General features: G+C 43.4%; 1 protein-coding gene across 2 annotated transcripts in view; it reads right to left on the bottom strand.

Moving 5' to 3' along the window:
• TRERF1 (transcriptional regulating factor 1) overlaps window positions 1-11860 on the bottom strand; it is a 521224-nt gene extending 509364 nt beyond the window's left edge. Inside the window, exon 1 of one of the 2 annotated variants that reach the window (XM_078649717.1) lies at window positions 11641-11860. The gene's annotated coding sequence lies outside the window, so the exon portion shown is untranslated. The remainder of the gene's footprint in view (window positions 1-11640) is intronic. The other variant, XM_078649716.1, reaches the window with a different exon arrangement.
• Window positions 11861-22790: the final 10930 nt, after the last annotated feature.

The following is a 22790-nucleotide window of genomic DNA, read 5'->3' as shown; positions in this document are numbered from 1 at the left end:
CCTCAAAGAAAGCCCTTTCGGTTTTCCTAGTTGGCTGTATAACCCACTGTTCGGTTCATGCCTGTATTCAATTTCCTGTAAGGGACAATTGAACCCTTCCTCGTTTTCCTCATTAAGTCTCTCAAAGAAATTATAACAATTATACATTTTAAAAAAACACCTACAGTCAATCCAGGTGCTCATGCTCAGAAAAGTAAATCTCTGTGAGCCAACCCAGTAGCCCATCGACCCAAGGCCCCTTGTCACGCACTTAGACCAGCCACAACCCTCCAAGCAGTTTCACTTTGGGGAAGGAAAGCCCTAGCCTCTTTGTCTTCCTTCTGCCCGAAAATCCTTCTAGATCTGGCTCCTTCTTCTTCAACAGCCAAGTCCTGTGGAGCGGGTAAACTGCCCACTATGTTCACTGCTCTCTTTACAGCTTCCATGATCTTTCCCTGCTCCAAACATCCTCTTACATGTGTCGGCTGCCACAGCATCCTGCTCAAAGTCATTCTGCAAAGAGAGCAAGGGAGTGTGGATTCTCTATGTCCCTCTACTGCCTCTCGTCTTTATTAGTTTTTGTCTCTGCCTAGCCTAAGTCTTTCTTTTCCAATCTATCTTGTTTTGCTGACAACCCTTTCTCTCTTTCTAACTCCTCTCTATTCTCTACAGGTGATGCTCTGCTCCCATCCTGTGGATGGCCCACCGTGCACCCCATCCCAAAGTAAGTCTACTCCCTCTCACAACAAAAATAGTGCAACTGACTGCTCCTGTGACAGTAACAATGCTGTCAACTATTAATATGAGTCTCTGATTTTCTCAAACTCATTTGTACTGGTGTTCTCTGCATATTCTGGTGGGCACAATAGACTGAAATTACATTTTAAAGCATATTTTCCAATATTACAACTTTCTAAACAAAGCACCTATTCCATGAGATGATCATAGTAGTAAATTCCCTCAGCTGCCTTCCTAAAGGGGTCAGTATCTGTAAAAGTTGCTTAATGTAAACCCGTTTTGCTCTCATTGCATCCATTAAGGTTTCTCACCTTAACAGTTCATCAAACCATCTGCTTTGTTTTTAACAAACTTTTTACTGCCATTTAGAAATAATACTGCTGTGAGATACATCGTGACTATATATTTTTTGCTTCAAACATTAACTTGGTGTTACTGTATTGAGTACATAAACAACTATATCCAAAAGCTATGTTTTGAATTTGGTCTTTTGTTCACATATTTGTCACTTCCCCGGTAATAGCTCCAGTTCCCCCCATATTTAAAGGTGCTTTTAGGGACAACCTCAGCATTTATATATATGGTCATTCATTGATCTAGACCACCCTCCCACACCTCTGGGTCTGAAGGTTCTTTATTATGCCAATTCTTCACAATGCATCTTTTGGCAGTGACAAGGCCAATCTGTCGTGTATTTCTATAGGTTCTGATTCGATCCCCCTATTCCTGACCCTATTCTGGTTAAACTTACTAGCTAGTTAACTAACAGTCAGCCCATGAGGCAAGAAATCCCCCATGATGCAGATACCGTTATCTGACGCAGTCACACTACGGCACAGGAACGTGTTATCTGATTAGGTCATAACGCTTGAGATCTAATTAGACAAGCGACATTCCTCCAGCCCCTGATAAGGCATACGACGTTCTCATAACAAATCAAACCTATGACAACCTGGATAATCCGTGCGGCCATTGTTTTGATTTCACAGAGAACTTTAGTAAAGAATGTGCTAACGAGCAAGTCGTATGACATCTTTATTGACGTACCTATGTCCATCCTTACGTCAATCTCGGCACCTTTAAGGTATAAATATTGCCGACCTTGCCCTATGCAAACACACGCGTGGTGACAAGACGGAGCAGCCATACTTGCCGAAGCCGAGAGCAGAAGCAGACCCCGCAGGCAGCAGCCCCGCCTTCCTGACGCGCTGAGAGACGCGCTGCTATCTCAAGCCGAGAGACCCAGCACCGGCGCTTCTGGGCAGCCCTCGCAGGCAGCCTGGAATATCGAGAGCAGAGAAAGAGATACCATTCCTCATTCATCCTAAATTCCAGGTACAGAACTGAATAACCCCTCCTAGAGAATTCTTTAGTTATTCACTTGGCAAAAACAAACTTAAACTAAACTGTAACTTTCTATTCCCGCCCACGCATTAGACTTAGGTCAGGTACACGGGGTAGGCGTATTTAGAAACACCAGTTGAGTACGTTTAGTCAAATGTATATGTGTATGTAAATATATTTTAATCATTTTAAACATCATATGGCTCAGAAACCATATCAATGTTTTTACAGTATTATTTTATACTATTGCTTCTAATGTATGCACTTTACTTAACTATAAGTATTGCAATAATATCGATCCATTTCTCTTGTACGAGAAAAGAGACTGATCAATAAATAACATCTTTTATTGAACACGCCCGTCTCTTCCTTTTCTCTACATTCTGATGAGACTAAGAATGCACGTACTGACTGAGTAAAATAATTGCCTTGTGCTCACACGACTCTCGAGATTGACTCTTGATTAGGGGAGAGCAAAGTTGTCATGTTCTATGGTTGTCAGAAACTAAATCCCTTCTTGTCTAATCAGGGGAGTTAATCCTTCCTTGAACATTCGAGAAAGTTTCTAGCGAACTCTGAGCTTAGCTGGCAAACCCAAAAATTAAGTCTAGTATCGACAGTAGTAGACCTAGTTAACGTCTGGCCTAGGCCTTTACTGCTGTAGGCACTATTCCAATGCGCAGAGCCTATTGGGAAAATAGGAGCTACACTACAAATCCGTAAGAGTGCGATTTTATATATGATAAAGTAGAAATCTAATGATATTTGTAATAAAGCCAGTTTGAGATCTTCTTTCAGTTTCCATCTCAAGACAGCTTGCAGTGTATACGTTCACTACTAGAAGAGACTTATCCTTTGACATAGACAAACGTGGTTTGGAAAAAAGTCTCCATTGCAGACACTCAGAGGATCTTATTTGTCGGAATCACCGCAGTTTCTGCAGGTTAAAGTATGTAGAATGTAGCTAATTGAGCTGGATCACCCAAAATTGGGTTGCAATGGAAGTTTCGCAAGGGACCATCCTTACTTCCTACCACTCTTTGTCTGTAAGTGTCCATATGTCTTTCTCCAATGTCTCTCTGAGCTTGTCAAAGGTATCAGGAGAATGGATTACCAGTGAGCAGCAGAAGAAGAATATTCTGTGTTTCTCCATTTCCCTCATCAATAATTTAACCCTGTGTGGGTTAGTCATGGAATTTAGAAAGCCCTTTGATATAGTGCGTAATTGCATGTTGGGTTGGAGGTATCGGAAGAACTGATATTTATTTGTCTCGTAGTCGGCTTCAATATCTGCAAAGAATCATAGGACAATGCGCACATCACATTTCCCAGTTTAGAAAATTCATTCTACTTTACATTTATTTTTTTACTATTCACTGAAGATGGGATCTTTATTCGGCACTCCAATTCAAAATACTGTCAAGTGAAAAGCCAATGCTTTTCCGACTTTGGCGATTGTAAAAGAAGTTCAATGTGCCTTTTTCTTTATCAAGTGCCACACAGTACTACTTTGTAAAGTCAATAAGAAACTTTATCTCCTGATTACTCTTCATTGTTCCAGTCCGCGAACATAAGATAAATGCCGCCACATGACAAATTATAAATCTTTTAACAATTGCTTCTCCCACAAGTTAGATCTGCCCTACCCTACCTTCATCCGCTCACAAGCAAGAAGATCCTGTTTCTTTACCTGTATCCTCTGGCTTATGGTGGTTTTCTATATCTGTAGGGTATTCCTGAAAGTAAATGCTAGGGTCTTTCTAACCTGTTGTTCCGAGCCGGACCTTTGGCTTAAAGTTGACACTAAAGCTCTTAAGAAAAGGTCTGATCCCTAGTTGGACTTTTAAAGTGCATGGGTATGAAGGTGCTTCACTACTTAAAAGATGAGTTGGTTAAGGCTCCATGGGGCCGCATTACACCTGCAGCGCACTTTCCTTCATTGCGCCGGGCACACCTTTAAAAAAATGCGCCTGGCACAATGAAGGAAAGTGCGTCGCATTATGGCACTCGCAAACTCATGCTGCCCTGGAGGCAGCGCATTCACGTGAAATAAGGAACAGCTGCTGTACAGTCACTCCGAGGTTCACTGTGCAAGCGGCAACCCGCCTGCACTTTTAAAGGGGAATAGAGATCCCCTTGCAGGCGCGTGCAGTCAGTGACTGCAGCCTGCACGGGAATGTCTGGGGGGTCCATGGAACAACCTTTACCCTGTGCAGAGGGCTGCTCTAAGGAGGGGCATTGACGGTGCGCCATGTGCCTCCTGAGGGCTTCTTTGCCCCTGCGCCCGCATTGGTAATACGGCACGGGCGCAGAGGCAAAGGATTCCCTCTTTGCATGGGACATGCCCACATGAAAATGAGGGAACGCCCTCTTGAAGCTTTATGTGCGCCAGCGCTATTGGTATTACAGATGGGGCAGCACACGCGTCTGAGGCCCCTTCTGTAATACCAAAGAGCTGCTGGGGCGCGCAAAGCGGGCGCAAATGCCTGTTGCACCCCCGGGACACTTTACGTAAAACTGCCCCATATCTCTCTCTATGGTATACAGACTTGCAGGTCATTTAGAGTTTGTTGTTATCTGCCAAAAAAAGGTGGGTAGCCTGCTGCCAAACTCGCAGTTTTCCTGCTCTATTTGGAGTAGGGGGAACAACAGGATTCCGATGGTGTAGCCTCCGCCGGCTTTACTCACATAAGCATTTCACTGATGGACCATCCACCAAAGGGCCAATGGTCAATAAAGGTCAGAATGTCATACCTAATTAGGGTGGTCGTTCCGAGGTACAATTTTCCTGTTTGGATAATCAGAGAAACCATAGTGAACGCAAAAGGGAGATAAAATATATTACCCCATGCTCTGGGAGAAACCTCCCAGCGTGTTTGGGCTATTCAGTTTTTATTTTTCAATACCAAACTCGTCATTTGGAATTTTGTTATTGAAAAGGAACTTTTTTTGCCATTTGGGCGCATCAAACATGGCTTCTGCTTTCCGAAGCTCCAGTAACTTCACCAGAGCTGCTGCAGTTCAGGTGAAGGCACAGAGATCCCTGCCTACCTGGTATCTCCTAATATGGTGGGTTGTCTTCTGACATGGGAGAGGAGACAACAGTCCTGGCCTCTGCTAGACCTGGGCCAGTGGCGTGGGTTTCCCATCCATTTTTTGCTGTTGCCTCCTGTGTTTTTGCTGTGTGTCGAACTCCGTTTTGCTGGTCTAAATGCTTTGGGCACTTTGCCACTGCTGTTCAGTGCCAAAGTGCATGTGCCCCCTTTGTAAATCGTTGTTATAGATTAGTGATTCCAGGATTGGCATGTATGATTTACTGGTCAGACCCTAGTATAGTGCACTGTGTGTGCCCAGGGCCTGTAAATCAAATGCTGCTAGTGGGCTGCAGCACTGATTGTGCCATCCACAGAAGCAGCCTGTAAAATGTAACTCTGGCCTGCCATTGCAGAGCCTGTGTGCAGTCTGAGACTGCCATGTCGACTTGGCAAGAGCACACACTTGCCCCTCCCTAAACCTTCCCTTTTCTACATATTAGTCATCACTGTTGCAAGGCTACCTGTTCCCATAGGACAGAATGGGGAGTTTGTTTATAACAGCTTATAAACATAACTGGCCCTGGGAACAAGGTAGAAAAATACAGATTAGTAGGCCTTAACTCAGAATGTTAAAATGCATCTTTTAGAGAGGGTGATTTTTACATTCTGTGTTTGAAAATACTTATTTTAGAAAGTAGGTATTTTCTTGCCTAAACCATCCAGTGGCCCTCTGCTAGGTTTGTGTATTGCATGTCTGGCTTTTCGATGACACAGGCTGGAGGGGCAGCAGCTTTAGAGGTTTGAGGAGTCAGGGCTGGGCTGAATAGACCTGGGCTGCATTTAGAGTAGGGGAGGAGATTTCCTTTTCACCTGAATGGGCCTGGTCTGCCTTCAACAATGCGGTCTCCACCTCGTGCCAGGAAGCTGCACCAGTGAGGCCAGAACTGGTTTTGGCTGCGTACAGACGCTCTCTGCCTTCAGAGAACAAAGTATTTTGGTGTATAAACAGAGAGAAACATTTGCCAAGGAGAAGAGCCGGATAAGCTGAGGAGGAATACTGCCCTGGTGCAGTTTGCTGTCTGGCGTTTGCCTGTTTGCTTTGTCATCCTGAGGAAGATCTCCAAGGGCTTGAAACTGAGCTTGCCTCCTGTTCTGAAGTCTCAGGGACACAAAGACTTCACCACCAGCTTCCATGAATGTCCTTGTTGAGAATTCCAACCTGCAAAGAGGTGCCTGCTGCTGTTTAGAACCTCTGGAGACTTTGTCGCTGTGAGCTGCAAAATCGGCGCAACATCGAAGAAGCGTACCGTATCTGTACCTGTTTCCGACGTATCGCCGAAGAAACCGTCACAGCGCCTGCCACGGCTCAAGACAATGCCGCGCGACGCATCGGGTGTAACGATCTCTGAAGTCCGAGATCGCTGTACCGATTCCAACGCAAGCCTACTGTGCGGCTTACAAAACCCTGCATCGTACCGGATCGACGCATCACATTGAGGCACCAAGACTGTCGCATCGTTGGGGGCCGCAGTAAGAAACAGACGCATCAACTCCCCACGCAGTACGGAATCGACGCATCACCTTCCCTGTGCTGAAGTAAGGAACCGACGCATCACCTCCCCTGAGTGTAAGGAACTGACGTATCACCTACCCTGCGGCTATTTTGTTTGTTTTGCGTGACGCATCCAAGGTACTTTGTGAGAAAAGTGTTGCATTTACAACTTGCATTGAACTGAACTAGTTCTACCATTTGAAAGCTTTATTTTTAATACTGCTTTGTATATTTTTGTCGTTTGGTCTTGTTTTGGTTTAGATAAAGAGGACTTATTTTTCTAAACAGGTGTGGTGTCCATTTGTAGTGTTTTCACTGTAGTACTGTATGAGTTCACAAATGCTTTACACACTGCCTCTGAGATAAGCCTGTCTGTTCGTGCCAAGCTACCAAGGGGGTAAGCAGGAGTTATTTTAGGAGTGTATACCCCTTACCCTGACTAGTAGCAAGGGCCCCTATTTGGACAATGGTACCTACCTCTGCCAACTATAGACCCCCACTTCTAACAGCCTCGATTAACATGGTGGCTGACAGTGTGTTCATCGAACTCCAAACCTACCCCATGGTCTGCAGAGTAATTTGTCCTTCTGCAGCTTTCTGACAATTAATAAGTCCAATACTATCCTGCACCAGTGCAGGGAATTTATGAAGGCCCTGTTGGGAACTGCAGCAGGTCAAGTGTCCCTCAAGCCAAAGTTCTGAAAATGAGGTCCACTTGCTGGTGCTCATAAGTGTCAGGTGGCTTACACACACCAATGGTCAGTCTCACGGTATCATGGGGGCAGACGTTTTTATGGTAGGCTAGTAAGATTGTACCTGAAGACTTTGATTTTCCTTGTTCTCCATGCTGGAGGCCAGATGTTCTGTATTAGGAGTTCCCCGTTCCTGTCCTGCTGTATTTAGTGATCTACTTGGGTTGATGTCTTAGGTGAATAATCCCACCAGGGGAGTGGAACTTCACTCACACTGCTCATTGGTCTGAAGAGTGATACACTCCTCAAGGCCTGGAGTGCCTCCCTGGGTATGGACTCGTCCGAAGAGACTAGCTGGTTGATTGATAACAACCTTTACATGGCAGGCCATGTTAATCATGTGACGGGCGTCTGCTATGGACTGATGCGTAGCCTTCGCAACATCTTCTAGTGGATCCCAGTTGAAACCAAGATGCCGCTGGTCCATGGACCTATCATCAATCGGCTTGATTATGGAAACGCCCTGATGGCCTCTATCAATGAAGTGCTGCTCACTATTCTCCAGTTGCTACAAAATACAGCCGCTAGGCTTGTACTAAATCTACCTTCTCGGACCCCGTCGGCACCAAGTTTGAGAGCTCTCCATTGGTTGCCCATCAGGAAACGCATCCATTTCAAGATCATCTGCCTGGTCCACAAGACTATCCATGGAAACGGACATTGTTATATTGCTAAAAAACTCATCTGGTACCAACCTAGGCCCTCTAGCAAGTATCTTCTCATTGCTCTTAAGATCCGTACCGCCAGGACCGGAGGCAGATCTTTCTCATATCTTGCCCCCTTTTTGTAGAACTCTCTTCCACTACAGTTACATGTGGAAAATAATCAGACTATTTCGTAAAGCTCTAAAAACCTGGCTGCTCTAATTTGTTCTAATTTTTTCTCTCCCTTTAGTGGTACTCTTCTCGCCTTTCTTTCCCTTCAAGTTTCTTAGGGTTTAGGCAAGTAATTTGAGACCCCCGGGTTATATGTGAGCTCAACAAAATCATATGACTATCCAATTGGAAGAAGAGAAAGGCAATCTGGGTGGCAATCAATTTTTTTTCTTAATTCAAAGGAAAAACCCATCTGATCAATAAAAACGATCAACTAGCCATGACTTACATAAACAATAAATTGTGCAGCTGGTCATCCTTTCTGGTCAGCAAAGCCCAAGCCTTCCTTTCTTGGTCATTGCTCCACCTCCATTTGACTTTTGCTGCATACCTTTTGGTGCCTCAGAGTAAAGCAGACATTTTCAGGGGGTGTTTCTACCCACTGGTGATTTTTCCCTTTGCCTCATCTTGAGTAAAATTATGGACATGATGGGTCAGCTGTGGCACATTCAAATTTTTTACTTCGAGAGTTCTGTACCTGGGTGGTAGTAACACAAAAGCAGGTTTTGCTTCTTGGTTTGTTCACAGTTTTGCTTGACTAGACCTAGGCCTGTGATAATACTTTGGTCCCTCAGGCCCTGATGAGTCCTCCCTTCGAGCTAAAGGAAGACATATCACTGAAAAAGTAGACAATCAAGGTTTAATTTATTAAACACCTGGACAAGTTGGAAGCTTTTCTCTGTAGGGAACCTTAGTCTCAACTCTTGAAGGAGAGTTTGGGCATTGGCCGGTCCCTTACCTTTCATCCACATTTCCTGTCTCAGGGCCATCTATCACAGAATTTAGTTTTTCCTGCTTTGCACTGGTGAGAGTTATCCAGATAGATCAGGCTTTGACCCTCTTGGTCAGGTCTATCTGTCCAGCATGGAGGAATTTTGAGATTCTGATCACTAGTATATTATTTTTGGTCATTATCAGCATTGATGTAAACTTCCAGTGCGGACTCGAAAGTGGCTGAGTTCGTCTTGCCGTTTGCTTGACTTCGAATCTGGCCCCTGTTCCTCTTCTCCTGGGTTTCAAATTACGTCCACTAGGAGGATGGCTTCCTCTGCGCTATGGGATTTCATGACAGATATTTGTATTGCTGCTGCATGGTTTTCCCCTACCCTATTTAATTCTCACTATTGTTTGTATATCTACACTTTTGGTGCACTCATGAGAGTTGCCTTATTGAGTGCAGTCTCGGCCCTTTGAGGGTCTGTTTCCTAAGGCAGTGTATGTTGCATTTCCTTTGTTAACTCGGTGAATTAAACCATTTCTTCATATGGCCGTACGACTCTTCTTTGTTTTTTTGTTTTTTAATCACTAAATCCCTCTATTTACACACTGTGACTAAGAAAAGGGGCAAGGAGATAATACACTGGTTACTTATCAGTAATCTTCACTACTCCAAGTTTTCCTCTTACTCATCACAGTCCTCAGTCCCTACTTGGGTGACCACTTCACTCCAGATCATTACAAACACGGGCTCCAGTCATGAGCATTTCACCAATAAATCACTTATTCAGTAGTTCCCTAAAAATGAGCAGTGGAAGGACACAAATCAGCCAAATCAAGAGGATGCTAAAGAGGCAATGATCTGGGGAGGCAGAAGCAAAGATGGGAAAAGATGGACAAGGCAAGTCATTGAATAAGAAGAAAGTTAATGAGAGTGGTATTAAAGCCAACCAAGGGTAAGCAATGGGTGGGTTTTAAAACCACTGGAAGATCTTGGTAAGTGCATGTGCACAATAGGACGTTTTCAACTACATAGTTTCACCGTCGGGTAGGCTCAACCTAAAAACGTTTGAATCTGAGACTCAGGATATAGTTGCTGCTTCTTTAAAAGACAATGCCATGGTGTGGCCTATTGGTTAAGGCACTGGAGTCAGGGGTTCCTAAATTAACTGCAGTGCCAGAGATAAGCATTCCTCAAATCACATTAATGTCTGTAAATGTTTTAAAACATCTAATGAATGACCATCCAGAGTTCTTAAACATCTATCAGCAAAGGTAATGTATGCTGCTGTGGGGTGTTTAAGTAAACAAAGGGTTAATAGTTGTGAGAAAATAGGCAGTAAACAGCCAGTTCTTACTAAATGATAAGCTATTCTGCAGTTTAAGTTTCCAAGCAAACAGATTTACATGCTCTCCCACCACAACATCACTGCTATGACTACAAAGTCCCCCATCAACGTGAAGGGTTACAACCTCATTTCGCAGTGATTTCAGAAACATACCTGAAATTGATTGTAACATACTATATATATATATATATATATATATATATATATATACATATATATATATATATATATATACATACACATACATACACACATATATATTTTTTTATAATGTTGTTCATCATTGATCCTATGTTGACACTTCAGATGTGCATTGAAAACGTAACCCATTTGTGCATGTACTAACCTTAACAACAATTGAGGAACGTGCCACTGTAAGCAACTTGCCGGACAACATTTATTTCCTTTACTCGCCTGGTATTACGGCTTTTTTTCTACATAGCCAGAGGTGCAGCAAGGTCAGAACGTATTGTTTGCCCATTACAGAGGATATTAACTTTGTGCATTACCAATATTCACGAGTACCTAGAGAATGTTCGCAATATCTCGCAGACCCACTACTAATACGTAAAACATGAAATAATAACTGGATAATTAACCACGGGCGTGCGTCATACCAAGACTCACCTATGTAGGTCATATCCACGTTCATAGACTGCATACTAACCTAAGGAATGGAGACATGCGGAAAGGGCGGATAGGACAGATGTGCACCCTCTACATTAAAGATATATTTCTGAAGTGCTTTGCATGTCATACCACAAGCCACTAAAAAGTATTAATTTACATTTAAACTACAAGTTATGGCATCGTTTATTAGAGACGTCATACCATATGTCAATACCTTCCCACTGCAATTAAGGGAAAGAAATCTTACAGCAGAGAAGTGAGGCCGCGCCTAGTTCATGGCACACCGAAAGCGTGCAAACATTTTTTTAAATGTATATCAGTTCTGAAAGTGAATCGACGGAAAATGTGTTCATTTTTTCCTTACGTATTAAACGTGTATGTGTAACAAGTGCACATTTAGAAGCCCTACACGAGAATCATGACAGGGTTGTTCGGGCGCTTTTCGCAAAATAATTATTTTACAGCTGCATCAGTCATAGCTTATTTTCTTGCATAACAAATGCTCTGCTAAAAATGAATATAACGCCTGCTGCAAACAAGAAACGCTCCGCAGGAAATAACCCTACACCCCATGCGCAAGCCGTACCCTAGAAATTAAGACAGGAAATAAATTACAAATGACAGCCCGCCCGGCTGCACCACAGCGAGCACTTAATTAACAGTGGGTACCTGATACATTCCCTGCACACTGGCTTCTCTTTTTAATTCCAGGTGTAAATCAAGCAAACAGCACAGATCGCTGTCCAAAAAGTTGGAAAAAAATGAGGAGGGCAGTATCCCTCCGCCTAAATGTTATGGGCTGAAGTACAGAGGGAAAAAAACGTCTTGCGGAGCGCTCGCTGCAGGACTGTGGAGCTGTCGAGCCAACTCAAGAGCAGAGCCAGTTCCTGAAGTTGAAATGGAAGGCAGTTCCTGCAGGTCGGATGTAACGCGCCTGCTGATTGGCCGCCGCTGACAGATCTGGGTTGGACGCAAGTGTGCCCGTGCTGCATTGGCACATCCGAGTTTCCTGCTCTGCTTGTTCATTAACTACTGTCACTTTCTGCGTGCTCTGCTGTGGCAAACTGCCACGGCTTTTCTTTTAAATCTGTACATCATTTTTACCTTGTTTGCTACTGGTGGTGCTAGGGACAACGAATGGTATCCGGTCGAGGTGACGGGGTCCGAATTTTCCTTTTGAGTAATTATAGTATTATGACTTTTTGGCATGCCATTTCTCTCACCGATATGTTGTTTTCGAGTGAGTGTTTAAAACAAATGTATTTATCGTCCATTGAGCAGTACGGCCTTTAGGCACTTGAAAGAGTTTACCCATAACCATAAAACTACACCATAATATGTGTAATTTCTGCTTAGCTGTCAAGTTTCGAACATTATTAGAAATGAGAACTGATTAACATTTGATGGCATCAAAGGAGGTGATTTCACGTAACCTTTGACAATAGTTCTTATGTCCATACCACTTTACGCGAAGTGATCTCTCGACCCACCTCTTAGCGATCCCTACCATAATGACCCCATTTGGTTCTGTCCTATTGACGTGTGCTACAAAAACTAATTGAATATCCATGGAGAGGCCAGCTTGGCACGCTTTCAACCTGGAATTCATTGCATGGTGAATTCAGACGCTGCCACTGTGTTCGCCTGGGATGCAGTGTACACCCAGGACCATGCAAGCAGGTGGACAAAGACAGAACACAAGAGCGTCATGTGGCGTGCTCTGGACCTGGTCATCAGGACCTCATACAGCCCACTTATTGAAATCTCACATTACTGAGTGAGACCACAACACAGTTAATTCAACAGAGAGGAACATGGTGTAGGAAATCTTCCATTTCTGTATAGTCAATCCAGATTTTTGCACCTTTTTCTGGGAAGTATTTTTGGTCTAATTAGAACTTTGTGCATTATTATCCCTGGTAAACAGGAGTAAAGTGCCAGTGCTCGCCCATTAAATATGGTTACATTCGTTACCCTGAAAATGTGCCCAGTGCCTGGAAATTAAATGGCGTCAGCCTTAGCATGTGTAGCCCGACTACTGCAGCTTAAAACCAGCTGTCAAACCTGTCAAAATTACCCTTTTTGAAACCCAACTTTTAAATAATAATAAATCACTGCAAGTACATCTTGTTGACAACAAGGTAGAGTGTCTATTTAGAAGTGGAACATGTGAGACATAAAAATTGGCATTTTCTTCCATGGACTAGGCCCAAAAGCTATTTTAATTGGCAGGGTTGTAGCTAAAGCCTAGAAAAAGTCAATGTACAGATTATAAACTTGAATCTATAACTATTGACAGGAAAGAGTAAAACGGTCATTCAAAAACTATTTTTCATATTTATTAAAAGTTGAATTTATTGAAGTTAGATATTTATTAAATAGTCAGGAAAAGTAACTTTCAGAAAGTTCCCTTTTCTCCACCTGAAGCTACTGAAGGTAAATTTGCATAGGGTCCCCATCAGCTGCCCAGCCTGTGCTTGGCCTTAATAAGGTGTGAAAACTGCTTCCGGAGCAGGAACAATGGCTCAGGTTTGGAGAGGAATTTTTCTTACCCATTGAAGGAAGAGCAGTAGGGTGAACCCTGAAAATTCATTAACTTGTAAAGGGGCCTGGTCTGCCGGTTCAATTAGTAAATGTAAAGTGAAACCTGGGGAAGGTAGCCCTCTGTCCCTCTAGTCAGATTGGCACCAAACCCTGTGGAAGAGAAGTTACCCCCAGAACCAGTTTTGAGTGTCCAAAGAGGAGGGGACTACTCATTTTTCCAGCCACACCACTGGGTAGGCTCACTTACCCTCCACAAGGGAGGAAGGGGTTTTCCATCTTGAATGTTAGGGAGTAAGGGGCTTTTTGGGATTGTCTGCAGTAGGACAAACAGGAACTGCTGATGCAGCGCGATTACCAGCTTGGGTTACTCGCACATACCATACTCACCTGGGTCCATAAACATTCATACATAAGCTGATAATCACCGCTGATGATACAGACTTTATATTTACCTTGTGATAAAATGTACCTTTATACCAATTTTTACCAATCCTGATCACCTTGGTTCTTAATTTCCTCTGGTCAATAGATCAGGTTGTTAGCAGAATAGGTAGAAATGACATTTACCTTTATTTCTTTTGAATGACCACAGACTCAAGAAAGTTTTAAAAGCTTTATCTATGCAATAATTTAGTGAGTCAGATTCCAATACATGTCATACACCAACTTCTTATAAGAATATGATTAAAATTAAAATACAAAGACTTAGTAAAATCTCATGACGTTGGTACCTGGGAAGGGTGGGAAAAGAAAAACAGCACAAGAACATACCACTACCTAGAATGGTGTGAGGACCAACCCCTGGCCCAGGACCTGGTAAAAGGACTCCTGAGTAGTCAGGAGCCAACAGTTCAGGACAGGGACAGGACAGGTGACCTCTTCTAAGTGCAACACCATCATCACACCCCTCTCTGGTACTGCTCTCCTAGATTTTTCCTCCTTCTAGATGGACAGGTTCATCTTCTTCGGCAATTTCTCCGACTCTTCTCTCTCTCTCCGTCTCTTCTCTCGCGATTCTTCTCTCAGAGCGCTCGAACAGCATCTCTGACCTCCGTGACATCCACCGTCATCTGCTTCAGAGTTGGGTCGGTGACAGGTCTGACGGTATGTTGGTCTGTCTCTCTGTGTCTTAACTGACTAAGCCTACCTTACTTACACTATTCTAAGTGTATGTACCAAGCCCCAATATTTCAACATTCGTGAATACCCTACTTCTGATTGGACAATGGGATGGGGAGAGATCATCACACCATACTAATGTAATGTTATTTCTTAAGCTTATTGTTCAATATTTCCGCCCCTTAATTTTGCTTTCCCATGCTTTATTCCCAACCGCATTTCATAATAATTTCATCTACAATGTATATAAATTTTGACTTCTTCTCCTTCCTCTCTCCAGGTCAAGAGGTGGTGTTCCCAAGCGCTTCTCTGGTTAAAGTGTCCTTGGCTGGGTTTCAATGACACAGCACGAAGTTTGACAGAGTCCAGTGCGCTTGCGCATAATCAGCAAGATTGAGATTTCAATCACCCTCCAGGCCCAAATACGAACTAATAACAAAGTTAAAGAAAAACATGTTAGAATACGAAAATAAATGAATGCACTGTATACCACTTATTCCTACTCTAATCCCTTTAATTTATTTTAAATATTGCATTAGCAATTTAATAAGACGTGCAAGGTTTAGTTTAAGCATAGCATGTGCATTAGCATGTGAGGTTCAAGCGGCCATCCTAAATACTACTGCGCAGCTGCAAAGATTTCCCACCAAAGTGAAAGATGACATACTACGTAGATGTAGTAGATGCATGCACAGAAGATACATCCCTCGCCGCACCCTCCGTTCTGCTAGTTCCAATCTCCTGACTCCCCATGCTTTCAAGCGTAAGAAACATGGTGGACTCCGATGCACGTTCCTGGCACCTCAGCTCTGGAACTCATTACCGCCCACACTACTTCAAACTGAGTCCTATCCCATGTTCAGGAAAGCTCTTAAAACATGGCTGTTCTCCCAGGCCTACGATCAATAACTTACACTCCCTGTCTGTTCACGCTCTCCTATGTCCAGCACCAAGAAACCGTTGGTGAACGTGCGTTCTATAAATCCCTTTTATCATATCATTATCATATCACGCGTTTTCGGTAGCCATTTTAAGTCACTCGAATTACTTGTTAGTAAAACATGTAGGCAAGTTTCCCCTAGATTGTGTAAAAGAAGTGTAATGCAATTATTAGTATTTCACGAAACATGTTGGTTACAGTATTACATGTTATTAGAGAGGATTGCATCCAAGCAAGTTTCTTACGTACAAAACCTTGCTCCATCACTGCTGTAAAAGTGGGTAGCTTTGCCCCATTCACCCATACTCATACATGTCAGAACACTTTCTAGACCTGCAGAAAAACAGAAGAGGACTGCACCCTGCTTGCTGTGACCTGAGAAGATCTCTAGAGGACTGAACCTGCTCCCTCTTCTATCTAGGAAATCGAAGGGGACTCTAAGGGTCACGTGGGCTGACCTCCTGTGGGGCTACAGTGACACAACAAGCTGAAAACCTGTTCCTGGAAGATCAGTTGCCCAATTCCAACTGGGCCTGCCCTGGACCCTGCAAAGCTCTGTTTGAACCCTGGAAGCCTTAACTGTAGAGCTCAGAAAAAAGAGGTTGACCCCTGAAAAATTAGGACTTAGAACATTTTTGGACGTCCTCAACTCTGGAGGACCAGAAGCAACCATCAGAGTCAATCAGGCGAAGGCATGAACTCCCTGGGCTGAAGAAACAGATTTGTCCCACTTGGACCTTTTTAGCAGCAGTAAACCTATTTCAGAGCGATCTCGGCAAAAAGGTAAGTGGCTTTTGGGCCCTGTCTGGATGCAACCTATCACTTTGCCCCACTAGAGGAATACGAGCTCCAAAAACCCCACTAATTCCAAACTTAGAAATCGAGACCAGGCAGTGGTAGCAAATATATCCAGCCAATACAATGACTTCCCTGGGTGCAAATTATGTACTTTTCCCACTTGTATTTTTCCTGGCAAAAACAATGGTTTTAGCAGGACCTCGTTCAACAATTATTCGACTTCGGTAAGATTTTTCCAGATACAGCATGCTGCCTTGCCCTGCAGAGAGCTTTTGACTTCCATTTGGTAGATTAACACAGAAGGTAAAACTCTTGACTGGGCAGTTTCACTTGGGGTGTCCGACCTCAGGATGCATTTTGGTCAACCCAAAGTGCGCCTGGTTCCCGGTCTACAGTGACCATAGACTATCATTGAAGCTGAGCTTCTTTTGGCTCTATTTCACTTAAAACATTAAAAGTATGTAGCTCCTGTTCCTCTTATTGTATTTTTTTTCATTTTGGGGATTTTTTTATTGCATTTTACTCTATTTTTCTATTTCAGTTTGATATTTCTATTTTTTGGGCATTTTGACTTTATGACTGTTTTGATACTCCATAAATATTTGACACATTGACCTAAGGTAAGACTGTCTGCTTACTGCCATAACCAGCAAGGGGTTGAGCTCAAGTTATTTTAATGATTTTTGGGGCTCACCCCGACAAGTTAGTGTTATTATTTCTTGAAGTGGCTGATCGTCCATCCCAAATAATATTTTACTTTCTTACACATGAGAACAATCAACAGCACTGGTGTTGTAAGGACACAAAACTAATGTCCTAACATTTTCATGAAAAAACAACATACCACAAAACAATTCACTGAAGAGTATTCTTATAACACCAAGACGGCTAAGTGTTTTCTCGCTTATAATACCCTGAATGACTAGACCTCCCAGTCACAGCTGACTCAAAGGTATCAGCTAGAACAGCACCTGAGCTTAGCAGTCCTACTGCCCCTAGTCTGAATATATAGGAACACTCCAGCATGGAGTCAGTCGAACCTCGGCTATATGCTGTCCTGTAGTAATTATGATCCTTATCACTAAATGCAGGATTGAGCCACTCAACACAGACTCACCATCTCTATCAGCAAGACAAAGTCCTTTCAATTTTCAGAAGAACAACGCATTATATGTAAGGCTCCGCAGTTTTCAGTTTTTACTGATTTTTACAGATAAATACAGGCAGAAAAAAATGTGTTTCCTGTTTGTATTTATTTTTAAAAGTGGAAAAATACAGAACATTGTGCTTCTTGTGGGTGATTCTACATGCTGTCTTTCGAGCTTTCCAGGACAACAGCTGAGCAGATAGACAGCATGGGAAGTTTATTATTATTTTTTATTTATTTGTATAGGGCACTACAACCCAAGGGCGTCTAGGCGCTTGCAGCTCAATACATAGACCAACTAACCACCCGGTTGTTTACAAGATGTTATTGGGTATAAAGCCAGGTTTTAAGCTTCTTCCTAATGGAGAATATATCAGAGGAGTGTTTTTTTAACTCTATTGGCATCTCATTTCACCATCTGGATGTGACAGATGAGAAGCTTTTACCACCCATCTGAGAAGGCGGAACTTAGGTTCTTTCACAAGATACAGAGAGGCAGACCGGAGTGTACATGCTGGAAAATGCCATTGGAAGCAATCTGTTAAGTAAACAGGACCAAGGTTATGCAGAGCCTTGTAGGCGATGCAAAGTGCCTTAAACTTAATTCGCTTTACCACAGGCAACCAGTGCAGGGTATCGAGAGCCTGTCTGGCTGATAAAAATTTGGCTACGCTGAAGAGCAGCCGAGCTGCGGTGTTTTGGAGTACCTGCAATTTTGCCACTACCGATTTGTTTACTCCAACCAATATCCTGTTACAGTAATCAAGTTTAGATAAGACTAAAGCTGCTACCACTGTTTTCTGTAATACCGGTGGGATAAATGGAATAATTTTCCTCAAGATTTTCAAGAGATTGACGAGGAGAGCATCTTTGCATTATGAGAAAAGGATAAGGAGGTGTCAATAATGACTCCCAGATTTTTTGCCTTGGTGACTGGAAAAGGAGCTATCCCCAGCTCAATGGGCCACCATCTTGAAGACCAGAATGATGTGTCTCTGCCGAAGAGTAGAACTTCCATTTTATTTGAGTTCAGTGTAAGGCAATTTTCTGCCATCCAGTCACCTACACCTCTCATGCATTCCTTGAAGTTGTGGGCTGTGTCATGATTTTTACTTGCGATGGATACAATAATCTTGGTATCTGCATATGATACTAAGTCAAAGCCATGGGCTTTAATCAGGCGTGCCAGGGGTGCAATGTAGATATTCAATTTAAACAGGGTAGGGCCCAAAGAAGAGCCCTGTGGCACCCCACATGGAAGCCTGAAACATTGTGATTTAAAGGCTTCTACTTTGACAAACTGTTCTCGATCTAACAGAAAAGAGCTGCGGAGTGCAAGAGCTGGGCCTACTATCCCGGCCTCTTGAAGCCGCTTTAATAGGGTGCCGTGATCTACCGTATCAAAGGCGGCTGACTGATCTAATAATATCAATGCTGCCAAACCTCCATTGTCAACCACATGTCTTCTTTCCTCAGTTGCCGTAATTAAGGCCATTTCAATATTGTGCTTAATTCTAAAGCCAAATTGTGTGGAATCTAAAACATGATTCATCTCAATGAAGTGTGCTAGTTGTTGGTTCGTGTGATTCTCCAAGTTTTTGCTGGCAGAGGTAGGCGGGAAATAGGGTGGTAGTTCCCTGGGTCTGATTTATCCAGACTGGACTTTTTGAAAAGAGGTAGGATGGATGTCTTTTTCCACCTTTTGGGAATCATCCCTGATTCAATGGTAGTGTTAAGTACCTACAAGAGTGGGCATGCAACTATCTCCACTATTATGTGGTCATAGGAAATTTTTGTGAAGTTGGGAAATTGGGATGGGTCAGATTCTGAATGTAGGTTGAGCACTGGTGCAGCTGTGATTACGATATCTGTCCGTGCCTGCCAGCCCTGATTGTTAGCTGAGCTTAAGGCAAAGGTATTATAAATAGCAAAAACTTTATCGCAAAAAGAAGACGCTAGGCTGTGGCAAAAAGCTTGTTCTATGGTGCTTTGTTTGGTGTACTGCAGGCGGCTTAATTTCAGCACAGTCTCAAATAGCTCTTTAGAGCTATTCTTTGCTCCTTCAATTTTTGCTGAGAAGTAACTAGTTTTAGTTTTTTTAATTAATTCTTTGTCTTGAGCTAGTTTTATCTTATATAATTCTTTCTACCTTGTATCATAGTGTTGACGCCAACAACTTTCTTGTCGACGTCAAAGCCTTCGTGATAATTTAAGTTCCTCAGAGAACCATGGTTCAGTGGGTGCAGTTCTACTAGTTTTCCCTGCTCTCTGGGGGATGGTGGCTTGTACAGCTGCGGTGATCCAATCATGATACTCTGATGTAGCTGCCTCTGAGTCATGGGAAAGACAGGGTTTATTCTGAATCAGATTTGAAGAGAAAACTGTTTCATCTATACGCTACCATAAATATCTTTTTTGATTTCTAGCTACGTGATGTTTGGGGCTAGTTGAGGGAGGCAGGCTAAGGTTTAGCATCACTGCTGAGTGGTCGGATCAATGAAGTTGTAAATTATTCTTATGTTTTGAGAAAGGACAGTCCGTAAAGACAGCGTCCAAAAGGTGTCCAACTCTATGAGTGGGTCCTTTCACAGTCTGCTCTAGACCTGCGCTTGTTGCCAGGTCTATGAGGGCCAGGGCATCATTATTAGAACAATTATCTAGGTGAAAATTAAAATCACCTAGAATAGTGTAGTCTTGAGTATTCACCCTGTGTTCAAGGAACTGGCCCATTGATTGCAAAAAATTAGTCTGGGTCCTGGTGGGCGGTACACTAGTAGGCCGTATAAGGAATATACATGGTTGACTATTATTTTAAATTAAGGCACCTCTGATTCTGGATCAGTGGAAATGTTTTTAAAAGAAGCTGTTAAGTGATCTCTATAAATGATTGCCACTGCTCCTCCTTTTTTATGCACCCGATCCATCCTGGCTATTGTGAAACCTGGTGGGATAGCTATCACTAGGTCAGGCCCTGATGTTTCGTCCGCCCACATTTCCACAACAAAGATGAGGTCAGGGCATGTGAGTCAACAAACTGTCCGAATTTGTGTTTATGTTTAATAAAAGATCGTGCATTTAATAAAGCACATGACAATTCTCGGACATATTCTCTTTTCTGAGCAATAAACTGATTCTCCCTACGGGGTGCTCTCTATCGGTTTTATTCCTGGCAATGTCAGAATAGATCTTACGTTTTATATCTGTAAGTCTCAATTTGCAATTCTGACATACCTGTGGCCCAATATCATTACAGCCTCCCAAAAGTGGCCCTGGACATTTATAAACTACTGTGGACAATCCCAGGTGCTCACCTCTGGCGTATTTAAACATGGCACCATGATGGATCCATAAATCGGCAGTGTGGCTGGCGCTGAGCGTGTGCCGAGCGCGGACAGGGGCAGACAAGCTTGCCTTAGGCGCGCCCTCTGCGCGTCCGCAACAGGGGTGCTTTATGTACCCTCACCTCGTGTAAACTGAAGCCTAGAGCGCTAAGCGCTCCAAAATGGCAGCCGTCAAGCACTCGGCCCGGCCTATTGTCTGACTTGCCTGACTCTCTCCACTCAATCGGCTATGTCGGGAGCTGTGGTGGACCAGAGAGCGGCAACCAGCAGTCAGATAGGTAGATTTGTTAAAAGCATTGTAGGATAGATAAAAACTTTAAGATCTTTAAAATGTCAGCAGGTGCTGAAATACTGTGCAAATAGTAGCTGTGCAAATAATAACTGTGCAACTGGCGGTAACCCAATAAAATACGATGGTACCTACACCGAGGTAGGGCTCCTCTTAATTTGGCCGTATGTGACACTGCCTTGTGGCTGAGCTTCCTCAACAGGGGTGCTTTATGTACCTTCCCCTTGTGTAGACCGAAGCCTAGAGAGCTAACCGCTCCAAAATGGCGGCCGTCAAGCACTCGGCCTGACTCTCTCCACTCAATCGGCTATGTCGGGAGCCGTGGTGGACTGGAGAGCGGCAACCAGCAGTCAGGTAGGTAGATTTGTTAAAAGCATAATAATATACATAAAAACTTTAAAATGTTAGCAGGTGCTGTCCCAGGCCTGAACGTATCCTCAGGATCGAACCAATGCTCTACAGCCCCAAGTCTGGATACAAGTACACACAGACTAAAGGGTGGTTAAGCGGGGGAAGGAAAGGATGGGGACAGCAGGGAGGGAGACCTGTAACAAGACACAAAAGAAAGAGAATAGTAATTACTACTTGCTCTTATGACTCCCCTCTATCTTATCTACTGTGGACACCCATACTTTCACTAACCTGTAAAGAAAAAAATACGCAGTCCAACAATGCAGGTGTGTTGAGCTTGTATCTCTAAATACCATACATTATTCTGTAAAAACAGAAAGAGGTTTATCAGATCCAGATTTCTCATACATAACTCTACACATTATACCATGGTCTTGTGAGTATACCTGTATTCATGAGGTACTCTCTGTGGCTCAATTAGACACACGGTCTGGACACCGCTGTTGTTAAATAAGAAAAGCAAAAGAGCAATAAATGTGCAGCAGCTATGAAGGTCAATATGTGACATATGCACACAAGGAATCTACTTCCTATAATCAGCAGTATCCAATTGCAGAAAGTACAATTAATAGCCAGCACACGAGAAGAGTTACGTCACTCTCCCCGTTTGATAAGTTCACCAGAACAGTAATAAATAGGATCCCCTATTGTCATTGCGTAAATACATGAGTTAAAGAATTTCCACCGCATGAACTTGAAGGAAACAAGTTCTCCAACTCAAGGAAATCTCCACTCATAGGTATGCCCAATATAAATGCAAAGATTGTCAGGCCAAAGATTGTATCTGCAAATTCACTCGCATTCACTCTGTGGCAGAACCGATGATTTGTAGCGCAAAACGAAGAAACAACAATGTTCCGGTAAATCAAGGTCCCACATAAGAGCTTGCACACTCTTCAAGGAATCCAGACAGAATAACAGAAGAGTGGTGCCAACGACACCCTTTCCAGACCAGGAGGAAATGGATCTGCGGCATGAAGAAACACGGACCAAGGAATAATCGGCAGCGTCTGGTTCTCGCCACCCCGTTAAGTCCGTACTTCCGCATCACGTGTGACGCGCTGCGTCCGACGTGATGCGCCGCAACAAGTCTGCCGGGAATTGCAGTCTCCACGGAGCTCAGTGCGTGCCTGTGCGCATGCAGATGTCGTGCCCCGCAACAGTACATCCCCCTCCCGGATAGCACAGGCAGGCACATAGGCTGTCAGGGCGACGCCTGAAAAATGAAGC

Source organism: Lissotriton helveticus, chromosome 6 (assembly GCF_964261635.1).
Source record: "Lissotriton helveticus chromosome 6, aLisHel1.1, whole genome shotgun sequence".
Taxonomy (NCBI): Eukaryota; Metazoa; Chordata; class Amphibia; order Caudata; family Salamandridae; genus Lissotriton; species Lissotriton helveticus.
The sequence above is the reverse complement of the archived record's forward strand: the minus strand, read 5'-3'. Positions and strand labels throughout refer to the sequence as shown.